This window comes from Hypanus sabinus (genome assembly GCF_030144855.1).
Source record: "Hypanus sabinus isolate sHypSab1 chromosome 1 unlocalized genomic scaffold, sHypSab1.hap1 SUPER_1_unloc_11, whole genome shotgun sequence".
NCBI classification, from domain to species: Eukaryota; Metazoa; Chordata; class Chondrichthyes; order Myliobatiformes; family Dasyatidae; genus Hypanus; species Hypanus sabinus.
In genome coordinates, this window is record NW_026778905.1 from 531074 (window position 1) to 555336 (window position 24263).

A 24263-nucleotide genomic window follows, 5' to 3' on the forward strand; every position below is an offset into this window, starting at 1 on the left:
GGTCAGACCCACACTGTGAGCAACGTGCACAGTTCATGTCTCTGTATCCCTGTGTTAGACCCACACCGGGAGCACTGTGCTCAGTTCCAGTCTATATATCCCTGGGTCAGACCCACACCGGGAACACCGTGCACAGTTCCACTCTCATATCCCTGGGTCAGACCCACATCGGGAGCACCGTGCACAGTTCAAGTCTCTGTATAGTTGTGCCAGACCCACAATGGGAGCACCGTGCACAGATCCAGTCTCATATCCCTGGGTGAGACCCACACAGGGAGAACCGTGCACAGGTCCAGTCTCTGTATTCCAGGGTACAACCCAAACCCGGAGCACTGTGCAGAGTTCCAATCTCTGTGTCTCTGGGTCAGACGCACACCAGGAGCACCGTGCACATTTCCAGTCTCTTATCCCTGGGTCAGACCCACACCGGGAGCACCGTACACAGTTCCAGTCTCCGTATCCCTGGGTCAGAACCACAACGGGAGCACCGTGCACAGTTCCAGTCGCCGTACCCCTGGGTCAGACCCACAGCCGGAGCACCGTGCACAGTTACAGTGTCTGTATCCCTGGGCAAGACCCACACCGGGAGCACCGTACACAGTTCCTGTCTCCGTATCCCTGGGTCAGACCCACAGCGGTAGCACGGTGCACAGTTCCAGTCTCTGAATCCCTGGGACAGACACACACAGAGAGCACCGTGCCCACTTCCAGTCTCATATCCCTGGGTCAGACCCACATCGGGAACACCATCCACAGTTCCAGTCTCCGTATCCCTGGGTCAGACCCACACCGGGAGCACCATACACAGTTCCAGTCTCACATCCCAGAGTCAGACCCACACTGGGAGCACCGTGCACAGTTCCAGTCTCCGTATCCCTGGGCAAGACCCACAGCGGTAGCATGGTGCACAGTTCCAGTCTCTGTATCCCTGGGACAGACCAACACTGAGAGCACCGTGCACAGTTCCAGTCTCCGTACCCCTGGGGCAGACCCACACCGGGAGCACCGTGCACAGTTCCAGTCTCATATCCCTGGGTCAGACACAAATCGGGAACACCGTGCACAGTTCAAGTCTCCGTATCCCTGGGTCGGACCCACAACGGGTGCACCATGCACAGTTCCAGTCTCCGTATCCCTGGGTCGGACCCACACCAGGAGCACCGTGCACAGTTCCAGTCTCAGTATCCCTGGGTCAAACCCACACCGGGAGTAACGTGCAGAGTTCCATTCTCCGTATCCCTGTGTCAGACCCACACCAGCAGCACCGTGCACAGTTCCAGTCTCCGAATCCCTGGGTCAGACCCACACCGGGTGCAACGTGCATAGTTCCAGTCTCCGTATCACTGCGTCACAACCACACCGAGAGAACAGTGTATAGTTCCATTCTCATATCCCTGGGTCAGACACACATCGGGAACACCGTGCACAGTTCCAGATTCCGCATCCCTGAGTCGGACCCACACCGGGAGGACCGTGCCCAGTTCCAGTCTCCGTATCCCTGGCTCAGACCCACACCGGGAGCACCATGCACATTTCCAGTCTCCGTATCCCTGGGTCAGACACACACCGAGAGCACCGTGCACAGTTCCATTCTGATATCCCTGGGTCAGACCCACACTGGGAGCACCGTGCACAGTTCCATTCTGATATCCCTGGGTCAGACCCACAACGGGAGCACCGTGCATACTTCCACTCTCATATCACTGGGTCAGACCCACGCCGGGTGCACCGTGCACAGTTCCAGTCTCATATCCCTGGGTCAGACCCACATCGGGAAAACCGTGCACAGTTCCAGTCTCCGTATCCCTGGGTCAGACCCACACCGGGAGCACCTTGCACAGTTCCAGATTCCGCATCCCTGAGTCGGACCCACACCGGGAGGACCGTGCCCAGTTCCAGTCTCCGTATCCCTGGCTCAGACCCACACCGGGAGCACCATGCACATTTCCAGTCTCCGTATCCCTGGGTCAGACACACACCGAGAGCACCGTGCACAGTTCCATTCTGATATCCCTGGGTCAGACCCACACTGGGAGCACCGTGCACAGTTCCATTCTGATATCCCTGGGTCAGACCCACAACGGGAGCACCGTGCATACTTCCACTCTCATATCACTGGGTCAGACCCACACCAGCAGCACCCTGCACAGTTCCAGTCTCCGTATCCCTGGGTCAGAACCACAGCGGGAGCACCGTGCCCAGTTCCAGTCTCATATCCCTGGGTCAGACCCACATCGGGAACACCAACCACAGTTCCAGTCTCCGTATCCCTGGGTCAGACCCACACCGGGAGCAACGTGCAGAGTTCCAATCTCCGTATCCCTGGGTCAGAACCACACCAGCAGCACCCTGCACAGTTCCAGTCTCTGTATCCCTGGGTCAGAACCACAGCGGGAGCACCGTACACAGTTCCAGTCTCATATCCCAGGGTCAGACCCACACCGGGAGCACCGTACACAGTTCCAGTCTCTGTATCCCTGGGTCAGACCCACACTGGGAGCACCGTGCTCAGTTCCAGTCTATATATCCCTGGGTCAGACCCACACCGGGAACACCGTGCACAGTTCCACTCTCATATCCTTGGGTCAGACCCACACCGGGAGCAACGTGCACAGTTCCTGTCTCTGTGTCCCTGGGTCAGACCCACACTGGGAGCACCGTGCACAGTTCAAGTCTCAGATCCCTGCGTCAGGCGCACACCGGGAGCAACGTGCAGCGTTCCAATCTTGGTATCCCTGGGTCAGACACCCACCGGGAGCACCGTGCACATTTCCAGTCTCCGTATCCCTGGGCAAGACCCACACCGGGAGCACCGTACACAGTTCCTATCTCCATATCCCTGGGTCAGACCCACAGCTGTAGCATGGTGCACAGTTCCAGTCTCTCTATCCCTGGGACAGACCAACACTGAGAGCACCGTGCACAGTTCCAGTCTCCGTACCCCTGGGGCAGACCCACACCGGGAGCACCGTGCACAGTTCCAGTCTCATATCCCTGGGTCAGACACAAATCGGGAACACCGTGCACAGTTCAAGTCTCCGTATCCCTGGGTCGGAACCACAACGGGTGCACCATGCACAGTTCCAGTCTCCGTATCCCTGGGTCGGACCCACACCGGGAGCACCGTGCACAGTTCCAGTCTCCGTATCCCTGGGTCAAACCCACACCGGGAGTAACGTGCAGAGTTCCAATCTCCATATCCCTGCGTCAGACCCACACCAGCAGCACCCTGCACAGTTCCAGTCTCTCTATCCCTGGGTCAGACCCACACAGAGAGCACCGTGCACAGTTCCAGTCTCTGTATTCCTGGGTCAGAACCACAGCGGGAGCACCGTACACAGTTCCAGTCTCATATCCCAGGGTCAGACCCACACCGGGAGCACCGTACACAGTTCCAGTCTCTGTATCCCTGGGTCAGACCCACACTGGGAGCACCGTGCTCAGTTCCAGTCTATATATCCCTGGGTCAGACCCACACCGGGAACACCGTGCACAGTTCCACTCTCATATCCTTGGGTCAGACCCACACCGGGAGCAACGTGCAGCGTTCCAATCTTGGTATCCCTGGGTCAGACACCCACCGGGAGCACCGTGCACATTTCCAGTCTCCGTATCCCTGGGCAAGACCCACAGCGGGAGCACCGTACACAGTTCCTGTCTCCATATCCCTGGGTCAGACCCACAGCGGTAGCATGGTGCACAGTTCCAGTCTCTGTATCCCTGGGACAGACCAACACTGAGAGCACCGTGCACAGTTCCAGTCTCCGTACCCCTGGGGCAGACCCACACCGGGAGCACCGTGCACAGTTCCAGTCTCCGAATCCCTGGGTCAGACCCACACCGGGTGCAACGTGCATAGTTCCAGTCTCCGTATCACTGCGTCACAACCACACCGAGAGAACAGTGTATAGTTCCATTCTCATATCCCTGGGTCAGACACACATCGGGAACACCGTGCACAGTTCCAGATTCCGCATCCCTGAGTCGGACCCACACCGGGAGGACCGTGCCCAGTTCCAGTCTCCGTATCCCTGGCTCAGACCCACACCGGGAGCACCGTGCACATTTCCAGTCTCCGTATCCCTGGGTCAGACACACACCGAGAGCACCGTGCACAGTTCAATTCTGATATCCCTGGGTCAGACCCACACTGGGAGCACCGTGCACAGTTCCATTCTGATATCCCTGGGTCAGACCCACAACGGGAGCACCGTGCATACTTCCACTCTCATATCACTGGGTCAGACCCACGCCGGGTGCACCGTGCACAGTTCCAGTCTCATATCCCTGGGTCAGACCCACATCGGGAAAACCGTGCACAGTTCCAGTCTCCGTATCCCTGGGTCAGACCCACACCGGGAGCACCTTGCACAGTTCCAGTCTGTGTATCCCTGGGTCAGACCCACACCGGGAGCAACGTGCAGATTTCCAATCTCTGTATCGCTGGGTCAGACCCACAGCAGCAGCACCGTGCACAGTTCCATTCTCCGTATCCCTGGGTCGGACCCACACCGGGTGCACCGTGCACAGTTCCAGTCTGTGTATCCCTGGGTCAGACCCACACAGAGAGCACCGTGCACAGTTCCAGTCTCTGTATCCGTGGGTCAGAATCACAGCGGGAGCATCGTGCACAGTTCCAGTCTCATATCCCAGGGTCAGACCCACACCAGGAGCACCGTACACAGTTCCACTCTCATATCCCTGGGTCAGACCCACATCGGGAAAACAGTGCAGAGTTCCAGTCTCCGTATCCTTGGGTCAGACACACACCGGAAGCAAACTGCACAGTTCCATTCGCCGTATCCCTGGGTTAGACCCACACTGTGAGCAACGTGCACAGTTCCTGTCTGTATCTCTGGGTCAGACCCACACTGGGAGCACCGTGCACAGTTCAAGTCTCTGTATAGTTGTGCCAGACCCACAATGGGAGCACCGTGCACAGATCCAGTCTCATATCCCTGGGTGAGACCCACACAGGGAGAACCGTGCACAGGTCCAGTCTCTGTATTCCAGGGTACAACCCAAACCCGGAGCACTGTGCAGAGTTCCAATCTCTGTGTCTCTGGGTCAGACGCACACCAGGAGCACCGTGCACATTTCCAGTCTCGTATCCCTGGGTCAGACCCACACCGGGAGCACCGTACACAGTTCCAGTCTCCGTATCCCTGGGTCAGAACCACAACGGGAGCACCGTGCACAGTTCCAGTCGCCGTACCCCTGGGTCAGACCCACAGCCGGAGCACCGTGCACAGTTACAGTGTCTGTATCCCTGGGCAAGACCCACACCGGGAGCACCGTACACAGTTCCAGTCTCTGAATCCCTGGGACAGACACACACAGAGAGCACCGTGCCCAGTTCCAGTCTCATATCCCTGGGTCAGACCCACATCGGGAACACCATCCACAGTTCCAGTCTCCGTATCCCTGGGTCAGACCCACACCGGGAGCACCGTACACAGTTCCAGTCTCTGTATCCCTGGGTCAGACCCACACCGGGAGCACCATGCACAGTCCCAGTCACTGTAACCCTGGGTCAGACCCACACCGGGAGCACCGTGCACAGTTCCAGTCTCACATCCCAGGGTCAGACCCACACCGGGAGCACCGTGCACAGTTACAGTGTCTGTATCCCTGGGCAAGACCCACACCGGGAGCACCGTACACAGTTCCAGTCTCTGAATCCCTGGGACAGACACACACAGAGAGCACCGTGCCCAGTTCCAGTCTCATATCCCTGGGTCAGACCCACATCGGGAACACCATCCACAGTTCCAGTCTCCGTATCCCTGGGTCAGACCCACACCGGGAGCACCGTACACAGTTCCAGTCTCTGTATCCCTGGGTCAGACCCACACCGGGAGCACCATGCACAGTCCCAGTCACTGTAACCCTGGGTCAGACCCACACCGGGAGCACCGTGCACAGTTCCAGTCTCACATCCCAGGGTCAGACCCACACCGGGAGCACCGTGCACAGTTCCAGTCTCCGTATCCCTGGGCAAGACCCACAGCGGTAGCATGGTGCACAGTTCCAGTCTCTGTATCCCTGGGTCAGAATCACAGCGGGAGCATCGTGCACAGTTCCAGTCTCATATCCCAGGGTCAGACCCACACCAGGAGCACCGTGCACAGTTCCACTCTCATATCCTTGGGTCAGACCCACACCGGGAGCAACGTGCAGCGTTCCAATCTTGGTATCCCTGGGTCAGACACCCACCGGGAGCACCGTGCACATTTCCAGTCTCCGTATCCCTGGGCAAGACCCACACCGGGAGCACCGTACACAGTTCCTGTCTCCATATCCCTGGGTCAGACCCACAGATGTAGCATGGTGCACAGTTCCAGTCTCTGTATCCCTGGGACAGACCAACACTGAGAGCACCGTGCACAGTTCCAGTCTCCGTACCCCTGGGGCAGACCCACACCGGGAGCACCGTGCACAGTTCCAGTCTCATATCCCTGGGTCGGACCCACAACGGGTGCACCATGCACAGTTCCAGTCTCCGTATCCCTGGGTCAAACCCACACCGGGAGTAACGTGCAGAGTTCCAATCTCCATATCCCTGCGTCAGACCCACACCAGCAGCACCGTGCACAGTTCCAGTCTCCGAATCCCTGGGTCAGACCCACACCGGGTGCAACGTGCATAGTTCCAGTCTCCGTATCACTGCGTCACAACCACACCGAGAGAACAGTGTATAGTTCCATTCTCATATCCCTGGGTCAGACACACATCGGGAACACTGTGCACAGTTCCAGATTCCGCATCCCTGAGTCGGACCCACACCGGGAGGACCGTGCCCAGTTCCAGTCTCCGTATCCCTGGCTCAGACCCACACCGGGAGCACCGTGCACATTTCCAGTCTCCGTATCCCTGGGTCAGACACACACCGAGAGCACCGTGCACAGTTCCATTCTGATATCCCTGGGTCAGACCCACACTGGGAGCACAGTGCACAGTTCCATTCTGATATCCCTGGGTCAGACCCACAACGGGAGCACCGTGCATACTTCCACTCTCATATCACTGGGTCAGACCCACGCCGGGTGCACCGTGCACAGTTCCAGTCTCATATCCCTGGGTCAGACCCACATCGGGAAAACCGTGCACAGTTCCAGTCTCCGTATCCCTGGGTCAGACCCACACCGGGAGCACCTTGCACAGTTCCAGTCTGTGTATCCCTGGGTCAGACCCACACCGGGAGCAACGTGCAGATTTCCAATCACTGTATCGCTGGGTCAGACCCACAACAGCGGCACCGTGCACAGTTCCATTCTCCGTATCCCTGGGTCGGACCCACACCGGGTGCACCGTGCACAGTTCCAGTCTGTGTATCCCTGGGTCAGACCCACACAGAGAGCACCGTGCACAGTTCCAGTCTCTGTATCCCTGGGTCAGAATCACAGCGGGAGCATCGTGCACAGTTCCAGTCTCATATCCCAGGGTCAGACCCACACCAGGAGCACCGTACACAGTTCCAGTCTCTGTATCCCTGGGTCAGACCCACACTGGGAGCACCATGCACAGTCCCAGTCACTGTAACCCAGGGTCAGACCCACACTGTGAGCAACGTGCACAGTTCATGTCTCTGTATCCCTGTGTTAGACCAACACCGGGAGCACTGTGCTCAGTTCCAGTCTATATATCCCTGGGTCAGACCCACACCGGGAACACCGTGCACAGTTCCACTCTCATATCCCTGGGTCAGACCCACATCGGGAAAACAGTGCAGAGTTCCAGTCTCCGTATCCTTGGGTCAGACACACACCGGAAGCAAACTGCACAGTTCCATTCGCCGTATCCCTGGGTTAGACCCACACTGTGAGCAACGTGCACAGTTCCTGTCTGTATCTCTGGGTCAGACCCACACTGGGAGCACCGTGCACAGTTCAAGTCTCTGTATAGTTGTGCCAGACCCACAATGGGAGCACCGTGCACAGATCCAGTCTCATATCCCTGGGTGAGACCCACACAGGGAGAACCGTGCACAGGTCCAGTCTCTGTATTCCAGGGTACAACCCAAACCCGGAGCACTGTGCAGAGTTCCAATCTCTGTGTCTCAGGGTCAGACGCACACCAGGAGCACCGTGCACATTTCCAGTCTCGTATCCCTGGGTCAGACCCACACCGGGAGCACCGTACACAGTTCCAGTCTCCGTATCCCTGGGTCAGAACCACAACGGGAGCACCGTGCACAGTTCCAGTCGCCGTACCCCTGGGTCAGACCCACAGCCGGAGCACCGTGCACAGTTACAGTGTCTGTATCCCTGGGCAAGACCCACACCGGGAGCACCGTACACAGTTCCTGTCTCCGTATCCCTGGGTCAGACCCACAGCGGTAGCACGGTGCACAGTTCCAGTCTCTGAATCCCTGGGACAGACACACACAGAGAGCACCGTGCCCAGTTCCAGTCTCATATCCCTGGGTCAGACCCACATCGGGAACACCATCCACAGTTCCAGTCTCCGTATCCCTGGGTCAGACCCACACCGGGAGCACCGTACACAGTTCCAGTCTCTGTATCCCTGGGTCAGACCCACACCGGGAGCACCATGCACAGTCCCAGTCACTGTAACCCTGGGTCAGACCCACACCGGGAGCACCGTGCACAGTTCCAGTCTCACATCCCAGGGTCAGACCCACACCGGGAGCACCGTGCACAGTTCCAGTCTCCGTATCCCTGGGCAAGACCCACAGCGGTAGCATGGTGCACAGTTCCAGTCTCTGTATCCCTGGGTCAGAATCACAGCGGGAGCATCGTGCACAGTTCCAGTCTCATATCCCAGGGTCAGACCCACACCAGGAGCACCGTACACAGTTCCAGTCTCTGTATCCCTGGGTCAGACCCACACTGGGAGCACCATGCACAGTCCCAGTCACTGTAACCCAGGGTCAGACCCACACTGTGAGCAACGTGCACAGTTCATGTCTCTGTATCCCTGTGTTAGACCAACACCGGGAGCACTGTGCTCAGTTCCAGTCTATATATCCCTGGGTCAGACCCACACCGGGAACACCGTGCACAGTTCCACTCTCATATCCCTGGGTCAGACCCACATCGGGAAAACAGTGCAGAGTTCCAGTCTCCGTATCCTTGGGTCAGACACACACCGGAAGCAAACTGCACAGTTCCATTCGCCGTATCCCTGGGTTAGACCCACACTGTGAGCAACGTGCACAGTTCCTGTCTGTATCTCTGGGTCAGACCCACACTGGGAGCACCGTGCACAGTTCAAGTCTCTGTATAGTTGTGCCAGACCCACAATGGGAGCACCGTGCACAGATCCAGTCTCATATCCCTGGGTGAGACCCACACAGGGAGAACCGTGCACAGGTCCAGTCTCTGTATTCCAGGGTACAACCCAAACCCGGAGCACTGTGCAGAGTTCCAATCTCTGTGTCTCTGGGTCAGACGCACACCAGGAGCACCGTGCACATTTCCAGTCTCGTATCCCTGGGTCAGACCCACACCGGGAGCACCGTACACAGTTCCAGTCTCCGTATCCCTGGGTCAGAACCACAACGGGAGCACCGTGCACAGTTCCAGTCGCCGTACCCCTGGGTCAGACCCACAGCCGGAGCACCGTGCACAGTTACAGTGTCTGTATCCCTGGGCAAGACCCACACCGGGAGCACCGTACACAGTTCCTGTCTCCGTATCCCTGGGTCAGACCCACAGCGGTAGCACGGTGCACAGTTCCAGTCTCTGAATCCCTGGGACAGACACACACAGAGAGCACCGTGCCCAGTTCCAGTCTCATATCCCTGGGTCAGACCCACATCGGGAACACCATCCACAGTTCCAGTCTCCGTATCCCTGGGTCAGACCCACACCGGGAGCACCGTACACAGTTCCAGTCTCTGTATCCCTGGGTCAGACCCACACCGGGAGCACCATGCACAGTCCCAGTCACTGTAACCCTGGGTCAGACCCACACCGGGAGCACCGTGCACAGTTCCAGTCTCACATCCCAGGGTCAGACCCACACCGGGAGCACCGTGCACAGTTCCAGTCTCCGTATCCCTGGGCAAGACCCACAGCGGTAGCATGGTGCACAGTTCCAGTCTCTGTATCCCTGGGTCAGAATCACAGCGGGAGCATCGTGCACAGTTCCAGTCTCATATCCCAGGGTCAGACCCACACCAGGAGCACCGTACACAGTTCCAGTCTCTGTATCCCTGGGTCAGACCCACACTGGGAGCACCATGCACAGTCCCAGTCACTGTAACCCAGGGTCAGACCCACACTGTGAGCAACGTGCACAGTTCATGTCTCTGTATCCCTGTGTTAGACCCACACCGGGAGCACTGTGCTCAGTTCCAGTCTATATATCCCTGGGTCAGACCCACACCGGGAACACCGTGCACAGTTCCACTCTCATATCCCTGGGTCAGACCCACATCGGGAAAACAATGCAGAGTTCCAGTCTCCGTATCCTTGGGTCAGACACACACCGGAAGCAAACTGCACAGTTCCATTCGCCGTATCCCTGGGTTAGACCCACACTGTGAGCAACGTGCACAGTTCCTGTCTGTATCTCTGGGTCAGACCCACACTGGGAGCACCGTGCACAGTTCAAGTCTCTGTATAGTTGTGCCAGACCCACAATGGGAGCACCGTGCACAGATCCAGTCTCATATCCCTGGGTGAGACCCACACAGGGAGAACCGTGCACAGGTCCAGTCTCTGTATTCCAGGGTACAACCCAAACCCGGAGCACTGTGCAGAGTTCCAATCTCTGTGTCTCTGGGTCAGACGCACACCAGGAGCACCGTGCACATTTCCAGTCTCGTATCCCTGGGTCAGACCCACACCGGGAGCACCGTACACAGTTCCAGTCTCCGTATCCCTGGGTCAGAACCACAACGGGAGCACCGTGCACAGTTCCAGTCGCCGTACCCCTGGGTCAGACCCACAGCCGGAGCACCGTGCACAGTTACAGTGTCTGTATCCCTGGGCAAGACCCACACCGGGAGCACCGTACACAGTTCCTGTCTCCGTATCCCTGGGTCAGACCCACAGCGGTAGCACAGTGCACAGTTCCAGTCTCTGAATCCCTGGGACAGACACACACAGAGAGCACCGTGCACAGTTCCTGTCTGTATCTCTGGGTCAGACCCACACTGGGAGCACCGTGCACAGTTCAAGTCTCTGTATAGTTGTGCCAGACACACAATGGGAGCACCGTGCACAGATCCAGTCTCATATCCCTGGGTGAGACCCACACAGGGAGAACCGTGCACAGGTCCAGTCTCTGTATTCCAGGGTACAACCCAAACCCGGAGCACTGTGCAGAGTTCCAATCTCTGTGTCTCTGGGTCAGACGCACACCAGGAGCACCGTGCACATTTCCAGTCTCGTATCCCTGGGTCAGACCCACACCGGGAGCACCGTACACAGTTCCAGTCTCCGTATCCCTGGGTCAGAACCACAACGGGAGCACCGTGCACAGTTCCAGTCGCCGTACCCCTGGGTCAGACCCACAGCCGGAGCACCGTGCACAGTTACAGTGTCTGTATCCCTGGGCAAGACCCACACCGGGAGCACCGTACACAGTTCCTGTCTCCGTATTCCTGGGTCAGACCCACAGCGGTAGCACGGTGCACAGTTCCAGTCTCTGAATCCCTGGGACAGACACACACAGAGAGCACCGTGCCCAGTTCCAGTCTCATATCCCTGGGTCAGACCCACATCGGGAACACCATCCACAGTTCCAGTCTCCGTATCCCTGGGTCAGACCCACACCGGGAGCACCGTACACAGTTCCAGTCTCTGTATCCCTGGGTCAGACCCACACCGGGAGCACCATGCACAGTCCCAGTCACTGTAACCCTGGGTCAGACACACACCGGGAGCACCGTGCACAGTTCCAGTCTCACATCCCAGGGTCAGACCCACACCGGGAGCACCGTGCACAGTTCCAGTCTCCGTATCCCTGGGCAAGACCCACAGCGGTAGCATGGTGCACAGTTCCAGTCTCTGTATCCCTGGGTCAGAATCACAGCGGGAGCATCGTGCACAGTTCCAGTCTCATATCCCAGGGTCAGACCCACACCAGGAGCACCGTACACAGTTCCAGTCTCTGTATCCCTGGGTCAGACCCACACTGGGAGCACCATGCACAGTCCCAGTCACTGTAACCCAGGGTCAGACCCACACTGTGAGCAACGTGCACAGTTCATGTCTCTGTATCCCTGTGTTAGACCCACACCGGGAGCACTGTGCTCAGTTCCAGTCTATATATCCCTGGGTCAGACCCACACCGGGAACACCGTGCACAGTTCCACTCTCATATCCCTGGGTCAGACCCACATTGGGAAAACAATGCAGAGTTCCAGTCTCCGTATCCTTGGGTCAGACACACACCGGAAGCAAACTGCACAGTTCCATTCGCCGTATCCCTGGGTTAGACCCACACTGTGAGCAACGTGCACAGTTCCTGTCTGTATCTCTGGGTCAGACCCACACTGGGAGCACCGTGCACAGTTCAAGTCTCTGTATAGTTGTGCCAGACCCACAATGGGAGAACCGTGCACAGATCCAGTCTCATATCCCTGGGTGAGACCCACACAGGGAGAACCGTGCACAGGTCCAGTCTCTGTATTCCAGGGTACAACCCAAACCCGGAGCACTGTGCAGAGTTCCAATCTCTGTGTCTCTGGGTCAGACGCACACCAGGAGCACCGTGCACATTTCCAGTCTCGTATCCCTGGGTCAGACCCACACCGGGAGCACCGTACACAGTTCCAGTCTCCGTATCCCTGGGTCAGAACCACAACGGGAGCACCGTGCACAGTTCCAGTCACCGTACCCCTGGGTCAGACCCACAGCCGGAGCACCGTGCACAGTTACAGTGTCTGTATCCCTGGGCAAGACCCACACCGGGAGCACCGTACACAGTTCCTGTCTCCGTATCCCTGGGTCAGACCCACAGCGGTAGCACGGTGCACAGTTCCAGTCTCTGTAACCCTGGGTCAGACCCACACCGGGAGCACCGTGCACAGTTCCAGTCTCACATCCCAGGGTCAGACCCACACCGGGAGCACCGTGCACAATTCCAGTCTCATATCCCTGGGTCAGACCCACGCCGGGTGCACCGTGCACAGTTCCAGTCTCCGTGTCCCTGGGTCAGACCCACGCCGGGTGCACTGTGCACAGTTCCAGTCTCTGTATCCCTGGGACAGACCAAAACCGGGAGCACCGTGCCCAGTTCCAGTCTCATATCCCTGGGTCAGACCCACATCGGGAACACCAACCCAGTCTCCGTATCCCTGGGTCAGACACCCACCGGGAGCACGGTCCACGGTTCCAGTCTCCGTATCCCTGGGTCAGACCCACACCGGGAGCACCGTACACAGTTCCATTCTTATATCCCTGGGTCAGACCCACAACGGGAGCACCGTGCATAGTTCCACACTCATATCACTGGGTCAGACCAACGCCGGGTGCACCGTGCCCAGTTCCAGTCTCATATCCCTGGGTCAGACCCACATCGGGAACACCAACCACAGTTCCAATCTCCGTATCCCTGGGTCAGAACCACACCAGCAGCACCCTGCACAGTTCCCGTCTCCGTATCCCTGGGTCAGAACCACAGCGGGAGCACCGTGCCCAGTTCCAGTCTCATATCCCTGGGTCAGACCCACATCGGGAACACCAACCACAGTTCCAGTCTCCGTATCCCTGGGTCAGACACCCACCGGGAGCACGGTCCACGGTTCCAGTCTCCGAATCCCTGGGTCAGACCCACACCGGGAACAACGTGCACAGTTCCAGTCTCCGTATCCCTGGGTCAGACCCATATCGGGAAAACAGTGCACAGTTCCAGTCTCCGTATCCCTAGGTCAGACCCACACCGGGAGCAACGTGCACATTTCCAGTCTCCGTATCCCTGGGCAAGACCCACACCGGGAGCACCGTACACAGTTCCAGTCTCTGTATCCCTGGGACAGACCAACACTGAGAGCACCGTGCACGGTTCCAGTCTCCGTATCCCTGGGTCACACCCACAGCGGTAGCACGGTGCACAGTTCCAGTCTCCGTACCCCTGGGTCAGACCCACACCGGGAGCACTTTGCTCGGTTCCAGTCTCCGTATCCCTGGGTCAAACCCAAACCGGGAGAAACGTGCAGAGTTCCAATCTCCGTATCCCTGCGTCAGACCCACACCAGCAGCACCGTGCATAGTTCCAGTCTTTGTACCCCTGGGTCAGACCCACACCGGGAGCACCGTGCACAGATCCAGTCTCCGTATCCCTGCGTCAGAACCACACCGGGAGCACCGTGCACAGTTTCAGTCTCGGAGCACCGTCCACGGTTCCAGTCTCCGAATCCCTGGGTCAGACCCACACCGGGAACAACGTGCACAGTTCCAGTCTCTGTATCACTGCGTCACAACCACACCGAGAGAACAGTGTATAGTTCCATTCTCATATCCCTGGGTCAGACCCACACCGGGAGCACCGTGCACAGTTCCAGTCTCCGTATCCCTGGCTCAGACCCACAGCGGTAGCACGGTGCACAGTTCCAGTCTCCGTATGCCTCTGTCAGAACCACACCGGGAATACTGTGCATAGTTCCATTCTCATATCCCTGGGTCAGACCCACACCGTGAGCACAGTTCACAGTTCCAGTCTCCGTGTCCCTGGGTCAGCCCACACTGGGAGCACAGTGCACAGTTCCATTCTCATATCCCTGGGTCAGACCCACATCGAGCACACAGTGCTCAGTTCCAGATTTCTTATCCCTGGGTCGGACTCACACCGGGAGCACCGTACACAGTTCCAGTCTCTGTATCCCTGGGTCAGACCCACACCGGGAGCACCGTGCACAGTTCCAGTCTCATATCCCTGGGTCAGACCCACACCAGGAGCACCGTACACAGTTCCAGTCGCTGTATCCCTGGGTCAGACTCACACCGGGAGCACCGTGCACAGTTCCAGACTCCGTATCCCTGGGTCAGACCCACACCGGGAGTACCGTGCACAGTTCCAGTCTCATATCCCTGAGTCAGACCAACACCGGGAGCACCGTGCACAGTTCCAGTCTCGGAGCACGGTCCACGGTTCCAGTCTCCGAATCCCTGGGTCAGACTCACACCGGGAGCACCATGCACAGTTCCAGTCTCGGAGCACGGTCCACGGTTCCAGTCTCCGAATCCCTGGGTCAGACTCACACCGGGAACAACGTGCACAGATTCAGACTCCGTATCCCTGCGTCAGAACCACACCGGGAGCACCGTGCACAGTTCCAGTCTCGGAGCACGGTCCACGGTTCCAGTCTCCGTATCCCTGGGTCAGACCCATATCGGGAAAACAGTGCACAGTTCCAATCTCCGTATCCCTAGGTCAGACCCACACCGGGAGCAACGTGCACAGTTCCAGTCTCCGTATCCCTGGGTCAGACCCACACCGGGAGCACCATGCACAGTTCCAGTCTCCATATCCCTGGGTCAGACCCACACTGGGAGCACCGTGCACAGTTCCAGTCTCATAACCGTGGGTCAGACCCAGACCGGGAGCACCGTGCACAGTTCCATTCTCATATCCCTGGGTCAGACCCACATCGGGAACACCAACCACAGTTCCAGTCTCCATATCCCAGGGTCAGAACCACACCGGGAGCACCGTGCACAGTTCCAGTCTCCGTATCCCAGAGTCAGGCCCACACCGGGAGCACTGTGCACAGTTCCATTCTCCATATCCCTGGGTCAGAACCACACCGGGTGCACTGTGCACAGATCCAGTCTCCGTATCCCTGGGTCAGTCCCACACCGGGAGCACCGTCCACGGTTCCAGTCTCCGAATCCCTGAGTCGGACGCACACAGGGAGAACCGTGCACAGTTCCAGTCTCATATCCCTGGGTCAGACCCACACCGGGAGCACCGTGCACAGTTCCAGTCTCCGTATCCCTGCATCAGACCCACACCGGGAGCACCGTACACAGTTCCAGACTCCGTATCCCTGGGTCAGACCCACACCGGGTGCACAGTGCACAGTTCCAGTCTCATATCCCTGGGTCAGACCCACATCGGGAACAACGTGCACAGTTCCAGTCTCATATCCCTGGGTCAGACCCACACCGGGAGCACCGTGTACAGTTCCAGTCTCCGTATCGCTGCGTCAGAACCACACCGGGAGCACCGTGCACAGTTCCAGTCTCGGAGCACGGTCCACGGTTCCAGTATCAGATTCCCTGGGTCAGACCCACACGGGGAACAACGTGCACAGTTCCAGTCTCATATCCCTGGGTCAGACCAACACCGGGAGCACCGTGTACAGTTCCAGTCTCCGTATCCCTGGGTCAGACCCACACCGGGAGCAACGTGCACAGTTCCAGTCTCCGTATCCCTGGGTCAGGCCCACACCAGCAGCACCGTACACAGTTCCAGTCTCTGTATCCCACGGTCAGACCCACACCGTGAGCACCGTGCACAGTTCCAGTCTCTGTATCCCAGGGTCAGACCCACACTGGGAGCACCGTGCACAGTTCCAGTCTCATATCCCTGGGTCAGACCCACATCAGGAAAACCGTGCACAGTTCAAGTCTCATATCCCTGGGTCAGACCCACATCGGGAACAACGTGCACAGTTCCAGTCTCATATCCCTGGGTCAGACCCACACCGGGAGCACCGCGTACAGTTCCAGTCTCCGTATCGCTGCGTCAGAACCACACCGGGAGCACCGTGCACAGTTCCAGTCTCGGAGCACGGTCCACGGTTCCAGTCTCCGATTCCCTGGGTCAGACCCACACGGGGAACAACGTGCACAGTTCCAGTCTCATATCCCTGGGTCAGACCAACACCGGGAGCACCGTGTACAGTTCCAGTCTCCGTATCGCTGGGTCAGACCCATATCGGGAAAACAGTGCACAGTTCCAGTCTCCGTATCCCTGGGTCAGACCCACACCGGGAGCAACGTGCACAGTTCCAGTCTCCGTATCCCTGGGTCAGGCCCACACCAGCAGCACCGTACACAGTTCCAGTCTCTGTATCCCACGGTCAGACCCACACCGTGAGCACCGTGCACAGTTCCAGTCTCTGTATCCCAGGGTCAGACCCACACTGGGAGCACCGTGCACAGTTCCAGTCTCATAACCGTGGGTCAGACCCACACCAGGAGCACCGTGCACAGTTCCAGTCTCATATCCCTGGGTCAGACCCACATCAGGAAAACCGTGCACAGTTCAAGTCTCCGTATCCCTGGGTTGGACCCACACAGGGAGCACGGTGCACAGTTCCCGTTTCATATCCCTGGTTCAGACCCACACCGGGAGCACCGTGCACAGTTCCAGTCTCCGTATCCCTGGGTAAGACCCACACCGGGAGCACCGTACACAGTTCCTGTCTCTGTATCCCTGGGTTGGACACACACCGGGAGCACCGTGCACAGTTCCAGTCTCCGTATCCCTGGGTAAGACCCACACCGGGAGCACCGTACACAGTTCCTGTCTCTGTATCCCTGGGTTGGACACACACCGGGAGCACTGTGCACAGTTCCAGTTTCATATCCCTGGGTCAGACCCACACCAGGAACACCGTGCACAGTTCAAGTCTCCGTATCCCTGGGTCGGACCCACACCGGGTGCACCGTGCACAGTTCCAGTCTCATATCCCTGGATCATACCCACAACGGGAACACCATGCACAGTTCCCGTCTCATATCCCTGGTTCAGACCCACAACGGGAGAACCGTGTACAGTTCTAGTCTGCGTATCCCTGGGTCAGGCCCACACCGGGAGCAATGTGCAGAGTTCCAATCTCGGTATCCCTGGGTCAGGCCCACACCGGGAGCAATGTGCACAGTTCCAGTCTCCGTATCCCTGGGTAAGACGCACACCGGGAGCACCGTACACAGTTCCTGTCTCCGTATCTCTGTGTCAGACCCACACCGGGTGCACCGTGCACAGTTCCATTCTCATATCCCTGGGTCAGACCCACATCGGGAACACCAACCACAGTTCCAGTCTCCATATCCCAGGGTCAGAACCACACCGGGAGCACCGTGCACAGTTCCAGTCTCCGTATCCCAGAGTCAGGCCCACACCGGGAGCACTGTGCACAGTTCCATTCTCCATATCCCTGGGTCAGAACCACACCGGGAGGACTGTGCACAGATCCAGTCTCCGTATCCCTGGGTCAGACCCACACCGGGAGCACCGTCCACGGTTCCAGTCTCCGAATCCCTGAGTCGGACGCACACCGGGAGAACCGTGCACAGTTCCAGTCTCATATCCCTGGGTCAGACCCACACCGGGAGCACCGTGCACAGTTCCAGTCTCCGTATCCCTGCATCAGACCCACACCGGGAGCACCGTACACAGTTCCAGACTCCGTATCCCTGGGTCAGACCCACACCGGGTGCACAGTGCACAGTTCCAGTCTCATATCCCTGGGTCAGACCCACATCGGGAACAACGTGCACAGTTCCAGTCTCATATCCCTGGGTCAGACCCACACCGGGAGCACCGTGTACAGTTCCAGTCTCCGTATCGCTGCGTCAGAACCACACCGGGAGCACCGTGCACAGTTCCAGTCTCGGAGCACGGTCCACGGTTCCAGTCTCCGATTCCCTGGGTCAGACCCACACGGGGAACAACGTGCACAGTTCCAGTCTCATATCCCTGGGTCAGACCAACACCGGGAGCACCGTGTACAGTTCCAGTCTCCGTATCGCTGGGTCAGACCCATATCGGGAAAACAGTGCACAGTTCCAGTCTCCGTATCCCTGGGTCAGACCCACACCGGGAGCAACGTGCACAGTTCCAGTCTCCGTATCCCTGGGTCAGGCCCACACCAGCAGCACCGTACACAGTTCCAGTCTCTGTATCCCACGGTCAGACCCACACCGTGAGCACCGTGCACAGTTCCAGTCTCTGTATCCCAGGGTCAGACCCACACTGGGAGCACCGTGCACAGTTCCAGTCTCATATCCCTGGGTCAGACCCACATCAGGAAAACCGTGCACAGTTCAAGTCTCATATCCCTGGGTCAGACCCACATCGGGAACAACGTGCACAGTTCCAGTCTCATATCCCTGGGTCAGACCCACACCGGGAGCACCGCGTACAGTTCCAGTCTCCGTATCGCTGCGTCAGAACCACACCGGGAGCACCGTGCACAGTTCCAGTCTCGGAGCACGGTCCACGGTTCCAGTCTCCGATTCCCTGGGTCAGACCCACACGGGGAACAACGTGCACAGTTCCAGTCTCATATCCCTGGGTCAGACCAACACCGGGAGCACCGTGTACAGTTCCAGTCTCCGTATCGCTGGGTCAGACCCATATCGGGAAAACAGTGCACAGTTCCAGTCTCCGTATCCCTGGGTCAGACCCACACCGGGAGCAACGTGCACAGTTCCAGTCTCCGTATCCCTGGGTCAGGCCCACACCAGCAGCACCGTACACAGTTCCAGTCTCTGTATCCCACGGTCAGACCCACACCGTGAGCACCGTGCACAGTTCCAGTCTCTGTATCCCAGGGTCAGACCCACACTGGGAGCACCGTGCACAGTTCCAGTCTCATAACCGTGGGTCAGACCCACACCAGGAGCACCGTGCACAGTTCCAGTCTCATATCCCTGGGTCAGACCCACATCAGGAAAACCGTGCACAGTTCAAGTCTCCGTATCCCTGGGTTGGACCCACACAGGGAGCACGGTGCACAGTTCCCGTTTCATATCCCTGGTTCAGACCCACACCGGGAGCACCGTGCACAGTTCCAGTCTCCGTATCCCTGGGTAAGACCCACACCGGGAGCACCGTACACAGTTCCTGTCTCTGTATCCCTGGGTTGGACACACACCGGGAGCACCGTGCACAGTTCCCGTTTCATATCCCTGGTTCAGACCCACACCGGGAGCACCGTGCACAGTTCCAGTCTCCGTATCCCTGGGTAAGACCCACACCGGGAGCACCGTACACAGTTCCTGTCTCTGTATCCCTGGGTTGGACACACACCGGGAGCACTGTGCACAGTTCCAGTTTCATATCCCTGGGTCAGACCCACACCAGGAACACCGTGCACAGTTCAAGTCTCCGTATCCCTGGGTCGGACCCACACCGGGTGCACCGTGCACAGTTCCAGTCTCATATCCCTGGATCATACCCACAACGGGAACACCATGCACAGTTCCCGTCTCATATCCCTGGTTCAGACCCACAACGGGAGAACCGTGTACAGTTCTAGTCTGCGTATCCCTGGGTCAGGCCCACACCGGGAGCAATGTGCAGAGTTCCAATCTCGGTATCCCTGGGTCAGGCCCACACCGGGAGCAATGTGCACAGTTCCAGTCTCCGTATCCCTGGGTAAGACGCACACCGGGAGCACCGTACACAGTTCCTGTCTCCGTATCTCTGTGTCAGACCCACACCGGGTGCACCGTGCACAGTTCCAGTCTCATATCCCTGGGTCAGACCCACAACGGGAGCACCGTGCACAGTTCCAGTCTCCGTATCCCAGAGTCAGGCCCACACCAGGAGCACTGTGCACAGTTCCAGTCTCCATATCCCTGGGTCAGAACCACACCGGGAGCACCGTGCACAGATCCAGTCTCCGTATCCCTTGGTCAGACCCACATCGGGAGCACCGTCCACGGTTCCAGTCTCCGAATCCCTGGGCCAGACCCACACCGGGTGCCCGTGATCAGTTCCAGTCTCCGTATCCCTGGGTAAGGCCCACACCGGGAGCACCGTCCACGGTTCCAGTCTCCGAATCCCTGAGTCGGACGCACACCGGGAGAACCGTGCACAGTTCCAGTCTCATATCCCTGGGTCAGACCCACACCGGGAGCACCGTGCACAGTTCCAGACTCCGTATCCCTGGGTCAGACCCACACCGGGAGTACCGTGCACAGTTCCAGTCTCATATCCCTGGGTCAGACCAACACCGGGAGCAACGTGCAGAGTTGCAATCTCCGTATCCCTGGGTCAGACCCACCCCGGGAGCACCGTGCACAGTTCAAGTCTCATATCCCTGGATCAGACCCACACCGGGAGCACCGTGCACAGTTCCAGTCTCCGTATCCCTGGGTCAGGCCCACACCGGGAGCAACGTGCAGAGTTGCAATCTCCGTATCCCTGGGTCAGACCCACACCAGGAGCACCGTGCACAGTTCCAGTCTCCGTATCCCTGTTTCAGACCCACACCAGGAGCACCGTGCACAGTTCAAGTCTCCGTATCCCTGGGTCGGACCCACACCGGGTGCACCGTGCACAGTTCCAGTCTCATATCCCTTGGTCAGACCCACAACGGGAGCACCGTGCACAGTTCCCGTCTCCATATCCCTGGGTCAGAACCACACCGGGAGCACCGTCCACGGTTCCAGTCTCCGTATCCCAGAGTCAGGCCCACACCGGGAGCACTGTGCACAGTTCCAGTCTCCATATCCCTGGGACAGAACCACACCGGGAGCACCGTCCACGGTTCCAGTCTCCGTATCCCAGAGTCAGGCCCACACCGGGAGCACCGTGCACAGATCCAGTCTCCGTATCCCTTGGTCAGACCCACATCGGGAGCACCGTCCACGGTTCCAGTCTCCGAATCCCTGGGTAAGACGCACACCGGGAGCACCGTACACAGTTCCTGTCTCCGTATCTCTGTGTCAGACCCACACCGGGTGCACCGTGCACAGTTCCAGTCTCATATCCCTGGGTCAGACCCACAACGGGAGCACCGTGCACAGTTCCAGTCTCCGTATCCCAGAGTCAGGCCCACACCGGGAGCACTGTGCACAGTTCCAGTCTCCATATCCCTGGGTCAGAACCACACCGGGAGCACCGTGCACAGATCCAGTCTCCGTATCCCTTGGTCAGACCCACATCGGGAGCACCGTCCACGGTTCCAGTCTCCGAATCCCTGGGCCAGACCCACACCGGGTGCCCGTGATCAGTTCCAGTCTCCGTATCCCTGGGTAAGGCCCACACCGGGAGCACCGTCCACGGTTCCAGTCTCCGAATCCCTGAGTCGGACGCACACCGGGAGAACCGTGCACAGTTCCATTCTCATATCCCTGGGTCAGACCCACCCCGGGAGCACCGTGCACAGTTCAAGTCTCATATCCCTGGATCAGACCCACACCGGGAGCACCGTGCACAGTTCCAGTCTCCGTATCCCTGGGTCAGGCCCACACCGGGAGCAACGTGCAGAGTTGCAATCTCCGTATCCCTGGGTCAGACCCACACCAGGAGCACCGTGCACAGTTCCAGTCTCCGTATCCCTGGATCAGACCCACACCGGGTGCACCGTGCACAGTTCCAGTCTCATATCCCTTGGTCAGACCCACAACGGGAGCACCGTGCACAGTTCCCGTCTCCATATCCCTGGGTCAGAACCACACCGGGAGCACCGTCCACGGTTCCAGTCTCCGTATCCCAGAGTCAGGCCCACACCGGGAGCACTGTGCACAGTTCCAGTCTCCATATCCCTGGGACAGAACCACACCGGGAGCACCGTCCACGGTTCCAGTCTCCGTATCCCAGAGTCAGGCCCAAACCGGGAGCACCGTGCACAGATCCAGTCTCCGTATCCCTTGGTCAGACCCACATCGGGAGCACCGTCCACGGTTCCAGTCTCCGAATCCCTGGGTCAGACCCACACTGGGTGCCCGTGATCAGTTCCAGTCTCCGTATCCCTGCGTCAGACCCACACCGAGAGAACCGTGCACAGTTCCAGTCTCCATATCCCTGGGTCAGACCCACATCAGGAACACAGTGCACAGTTCCAGTCTCCGTATCCCTGGGTCAGACCCACACCGGGAGCACCGTCCACGGTTCCAGTCTCCGAATCCCTGGGTTAGACCCACACCGGGTGCACAGTGCACAGTTCCAGTCTCCATATCCCTGCGTCAGACCCACACCGAGAGAATCGTGCATAGTTCCACTCTCATATCCCTGGGTCAGACCCACATCGGGAACAATGTGCACAGTTCCAGTCTCATATCCCTGGGTCAGACCCACACTGGGAGCACCGTGCACAGTTCCATTCTCATATCCCTCGGTCAGACCCACACCGGGTGCACCTTGCACAGTTCCAGTCTCCGTATCCCTGGGTCAGGCCCACACCGGGAGCACCGTCCACGGTTCCAGTCTCCGAATCCCTGGGTCAGACCCACACCGTGAGCACCGTGCACAGTTCCAGTCTCCGTATCCCTGGGTCAGACCCACACTGGGAGCACCGTGCACAGTTCCATTCTCATATCCCTGGGTCAGACCCACATCGAGCACACCGTGCACAGTTCCAGATTTCTTATCCCTGGGTCAGACCCACACCGGGAGCACCATACACAGTTCCAGTCTCTGTATCACTGGGTCAGACCCACACCGGGAGCAACGTGCGCGGTTCCAGTCTCTGTATCCCTGGGTCAGACTCACACCGGGAGCACCGTGCAGAGTTCCAGACTCCGTATCCCTGGGTCAAACCCACACCAGGTGCACCGTGCACAGTTCCAGTCTCTGTATCCCTGGGTCAGACCCACACCGGGAGCACCGTGCACAGTTCCAGTCTCCGTATGCCTGTGTCAGATCCAAACCGGGAGCACCATGCATAGATCCAGTCACCGTATCCCTGGGTCAGACCCACACCGGGAGCACCGTCCACGGTTCCAGTCTCCGAGTCCCTGGGTCAGACCCACACCGGGTGCACCGTGCACAGTTCCAGTCTCCGTATCCCTGCATCAGACCCACACCGAGGGCACCGTGCACAGTTCCAGTCTCCGTATCCCTGCGTCAGACCCACACCGAGAGAATCGTGCATAGTTCCACTCTCATATCCCTGGGTCAGACCCACATCGGGAACACCGTGCACAGTTCCAGTCTCCGTATCCCTGGGTCAGACCCACACCGGGAGCACCGTGCACAGTTCCAGTCTCCGTGTCCCTGGGTCAGACCCACACCGGGAGCAACGTGCACAGTTCCAGTCTCCGTATCCCTGGGTCAGGCCCACACCGTGAGCACAGTTCACAGTTCCAGTCTCCGTGTCCCTGGGTCAGCCCACACTGGGAGCACAGTGCACAGTTCCATTCTCATATCCCTGGGTCAGACCCACATCGAGCACACCGTGCACAGTTCCAGATTTCTTATCCCTGGGTCAGACCCACACCGGGAGCACCGTACACAGTTCCAGTCTCTGTATCACTGGGTCAGACCCACACCGGGAGCACCGTGCACAGTTGCAGTCTCTGTATGCCTGTGTCAGATCCAAACCGGGAGCACCGTGCAGAGTTCCAGACTCCGTATCCCTGGGTCAAACCCACACCGGGTGCACC